General features: G+C 35.5%; 1 pseudogene; it reads left to right on the top strand.

The window, feature by feature from the left end:
• The first annotated feature begins 200 nt into the window (after positions 1-200).
• Positions 201-1,618, top strand: LOC126753392 (uncharacterized; annotated as a pseudogene).
• The last annotated feature ends 3,480 nt before the right edge of the window (positions 1,619-5,098 follow it).

Below are 5,098 nucleotides of genomic sequence, written 5' to 3'. Positions count from 1 at the left end.
TTCGATACTTTATTTTATTTAACTACTTCTTACCCATTTATATCTATATTCGCAGAACGAATTATGCGCGATGTAGGATTTACACTAATGGTACTCATTTATTGTAGCAAATATATTGCATTTGTTGCAAACGCCGCGAAATGGCAAAGTCGCAACCCATCTGTTCATTTTTGTATGCAATTTCGTTTGCAACACAATGGCAACTATGCGAGCCAATTCTAAATGGCATCCATGGCAATTTGTGGCATATCAATATCAGCTGATCATTAAAACAGTTCAAACAAAGTTCTTATAAAATGGAAGAAGTAAGTATATTTAACTTTTATGTACTATTATTTTTCTCTAACTTTCAATTGTCTGTGACACATGTGTACATGTATTTATAGAAAAAACGTTCGCGGATAAATGGAACTTTTCGTTGGACAGAACGACAAACTAAAGATTTACTCAACATTATCGTGGAAAATGTAAAAGCTAATCCGGAACAGTTCGAGGTAATATGTTTGCTATTTCCAATAAGAGGATATTTAACATTTAGTGAACTTACATATGTATTGTAGAAACCAACTGCTCAAAAATTCTATGAGCATATTACAAAAAATGCATCTACTTTGAACAGCATCAAATGGGATGTTATGTGCACAAAAATGAGGCACCTAAAAACAAGCTTTTCGTCCGCACTGAAATGGAAGGGTCAAACAGGTGCAGGATTGCTAGAAAATGGAGATGTAAAAAGCGTTGAAGATTACATTAAAAAAATGTGTCCATTCTATGATGACTTGTACGCAATATTTGGTCATCGTGCAGCCGCCAGCTATCTATCAATCTACCATGCCAGTGTCATTGTTGGATACTTTTGAAGTAGATGCGTTGATGGAAAATGATGGCGAAACATTTTCAACAAGTTTACCTGAAAGTCCGTTGGCCAGTCCGACTGTGGTGCTTCCTTCTACATCAGAGAGTGTAGCAAGTCCGTCCGCCCTGTCCATCGCAACAAGTGCTTGTACGCAAAATACCACTACACCAAAAATAAATTTAAAAAAGCCTCAAAACTCAAACTCATTTGCATTATTATTTGAAATTCAATCAAAAAAGCTGGAATTAGGATCACAAAAACTAGAATTCGAAAAGGAAAAAGAGCAAAACAAATTCATGTTACAGAAGCTACAACTGGAGAAGGAGGAAAGGATCGAAATGGAGAAAATAAGATTGGAGCACGAAAGATTGTCAAGTGTTGATACGTCAAACAAGAAAATGCTTGATGAAGAGCCCCTTGCCGGAACATAAGGAGGCATATTCGTAAGGTTATGATCCGCAAAAGAAAGCGTACTCTAAATTTTTCGTTTTTCTTCGGAACCATGCTCAAAAGTTTGGTTTAAATGCCAAAATATTTCTTTTTTAATTTTTTTAAATGCTCTAATGTGCATATAGAACTTGAATTTATTCCAATAAATAAGCTTTTAATTGTTAGTACAAATTCTTTTATTCATTGTTTGCATAACTTAACAATTCATAGATGGTTCGGCGTACCGCTTCCCCTTCATTAGTTCGAGCAGTAGGTAATGACTCTAAAACATCGTGCTCAGATTCCTCAAGCTCGTAATCGAAACGATCGTCAAGTCGGAGTATAACATTGTGCAACACCGCGCAGCAGATAATCCATTTATTTACTCTATTCATGCCTTTTTCCTCCTTGATTTGAAGTCTCAACGTTTTCAAGCTGCCAAACCTTTCCTTCAACATGCCATAACAATGTTCAATTCTAATCCTATAACGACTGAATATTTTGTTAAAGAAAGTTCGCTGACCCTGTGTTAGTTCTCTAGAGTTTTCTCTAAATGGTGTTATAACAGTTCGTGACAATTTATAGGCACTGTCACCTGCGATCCATTCAGCTCCTCCAAAAAACACATCGGCGTCATTCGACAATTCGCAGTTACTAAAAATACGTGCATCATGTACGCTACCTGGATAGCCTAACACTAAATGTCTTATTTGAAGCGAATGGCTTGAACTTTAACTGAGTATTGGTGCTTTCGTGAAAAGTAAGCTTCTGGGTCTTGAGAAGGTTTTTCCGCCAAAGGAATTTCAGTACCATCGACGTATCCCACGCAGTTTGGCAATTCACCCCAGGTTACGTCCATACAATGATATTACTCCTACAACCAACGACGCTACAAATTTAAATTTACTGAATACTGGTTGGTCTCCGATTTTCGAGAAAATTTATCATTATTCAAATGTACCGTTCAAACCTGCTCTTAGAATTAAGAAATTTTGCTCTATTGATGTTAAACCCGTTAGTATGTAAATATATATATAAATTAAACCCTGCATTTTATTTACTGGCGCCCAACGTTGGTCCACGCGAAAAAGTTCCTATAAAGGATAAAATATTGTGGCCGTGGTTTCGAACCCATTTAGAATGAAAAATCGTCAACTGTAAAAAGCTATTCCTGTGAAAAGAGAAACATGACAAACCAGCATAAAGGGGATTTCGTGAAGTCTAACAAGCAAAAGGAGAACTTCAGGGACACCATTTATTTGGACCAATAATGAAGCTGTAAGTAGATTGCTCATTATGTAATATTTTGAGTAAGAAAAGTATAAAAACATTAATTCATATTGTAAAAAGTCTCTTTCTGAATGTGCTAGTGAACAGACGTGTCACGTGTTTAGTGGAGATCTAAATATCAAAGTGTAGCAAAATCGATTTGTTAATAAACATCCAACAATTGCAAGGTCGCGAAATGAATGCAGAAGGTGAGAGTACTCTCTTCAAATGGCAAAATGTTACAAACAAAAATGGAAAGCGTGCCAACAAAGAGTCCCCTAGCTCGTATGTCCACAGAAAACAAGTAATTTACACCCAAACCGATACGATCTTTTGAGTGACGACGACAATGATGAACGAGAGGCTGGCGAGCACAATAATATGGAAGCGAGTGAAGCAACAATGCCGAATATAACAAAGCCACCACCGTTGATTATACCTGGAGTAGTTAAGATAAGTGAAATGATAACCTCTATTTTAACTTTGATTTCTAAAAAAGATTTTAGTTATAAATCGTCAAAAGATGGACAATTTAGACTATTTATAAATTACATAGATTCATATAGAAAAATTGAAAAAAAACAACTAGAAGCAGAGAAGATAAGTTGTCATACATATCAGCCCAAACAGGAACGGTCATATAGAATAGTACTAAAGGGATTACACTGGTCAACTCCTACTGAAGATATAAAAAATGAAATTACTCTATTAGGACATAAAGTCAGAAATGTATTTAATGTTAAGAGTAGAGTAACAAAACAACCTTTGTCAATGTTTTTTGTTGACTTGGAGCCAAGTACCAACAACAAAGAAATCTATTAGTAAAAACATTTGAATAATGCAAATATTAAAGTAGAGCCCCCTAGGAAAACAAGTGACATGGTTCAATGGCATCGATGCCAAGGATTTGGACATACCAAAAAATGTGGACTAATGCATCCAACCTCAGAATCCACAAAACCAAAAGACACTTTACCAACGTGTACTCATTGCCAACAACACCACACCGCGAATTACAAAGGCGGCATAGTTTATCAGCAACTCACTGGAAAGAAGCCTATATTTTCCAACCGTACGAAAGGGAGTGTAAACATGATTTCGCAAAACACTAATAATAACACAAATACTGCAATCAACAACAAGCTAGCATTTTAACAGGTAAAGACCATAACAATGTGGTAAATGAACAAAAATCAATAGAAAATATTGAGCGTTTACTCCCTAAACAAATTGAATTAACAAACACACTTCTTAATATGATGTCACTACTTATCGATAAACTATGCAAGCAGACTTAAGAATAGCAATATGGAATGCCAATGGTTTATCCCGTCATACACAGAAAACTGAAATATTTTTAAAAGACAACTTCATTGATATAATGTTGATTTCAGAAACCCATTTCACAGACAAAACCTTTTTTAATATACGAAACTATGACCTAATCGCCACTAATCAGCCTAGTAACAGGGCTCACGCCGGCTGTGCTGTTTTGGTTAAATCAAATATCAAGTATGATATACTTGAACCAACACAAACATTGTCAATACAAGCTGCAGGAATCAAACTAAATTGCAATAATATTGACCTACATATTTATGCTTTGTATTCACCGTCAAGACATAGCATCACAACTCCGGAATACGAAAACATTTTTAATTCCCTGGGCAATAGATTCCTTGTGGGAGGTGATTATAACGCTAAACATCCCTGGTGGGGCTCACGTATCCCTAACCCAAAAGGTAGAGAACTTTATAAGTGCATTACAAAGAATAATTTTAAAACTTTATCTACTGGTGAGCCTACTTACTGGCCAAATGATCCACGTAAAATCCCTGATCTGCTAGATTTTGCTGCATATAAAGGCATTCAAACTCCACTGCCTTGACATTGTCAGTTCTAAAGAACTAAGCTCAGACCACTCGCCAGTTATTATCAGTTATAGCTCTCTTATTAATACAAAGCAACGGAAGTATATTGGATTAAATAATAAAAACCAAATCAATATTTTTCAAGACCAGATAACAGACAATGTGGAACTTAAAACCTCAATCAAAAGCTCAATAGAACTGGACAATGCAGTTGAAACATTTACGTCGTTAATTCATCAAGCAGTTGCTGCATCTATAATCGAAAATAGCGCAAACTTTACACCTAGGCGTCGTGCCTGTGTGCATGTGTCTGCAGATATCAGAGCATTAATTCAACAAGAGAGAAAATTACGAAAAAAATGGCAAAATACTAGAAGCCCAGCAGACAAGACTATACTAAATAAGGCTACAGGTGAACTTAAAGATAAACTTAAAGAATTTAGAAATAAATCAATCCATGAACCAGTGGAAATCCTTGGTTTTATTAATCCCGAAGAGGGAATAGAAACAAATCCCTCGAAAATTGAAGCATTTCTGAAAATGCCATACCCAAATTCAATTCAAAAAGAAAAGATATAACGGAAAAAATATTAGATAAACAAAACGCCGATCTGGCCTACCATAATAAAAGTAGAACAGATATGAAAACATATTCCGATGGAGACATAATATA

The sequence above is a fragment of the Bactrocera neohumeralis genome, chromosome 3 (assembly GCF_024586455.1).
Source record: "Bactrocera neohumeralis isolate Rockhampton chromosome 3, APGP_CSIRO_Bneo_wtdbg2-racon-allhic-juicebox.fasta_v2, whole genome shotgun sequence".
NCBI classification, from domain to species: domain Eukaryota; kingdom Metazoa; phylum Arthropoda; class Insecta; order Diptera; family Tephritidae; genus Bactrocera; species Bactrocera neohumeralis.
The sequence above is the reverse complement of the archived record's forward strand: the minus strand, read 5'-3'. Positions and strand labels throughout refer to the sequence as shown.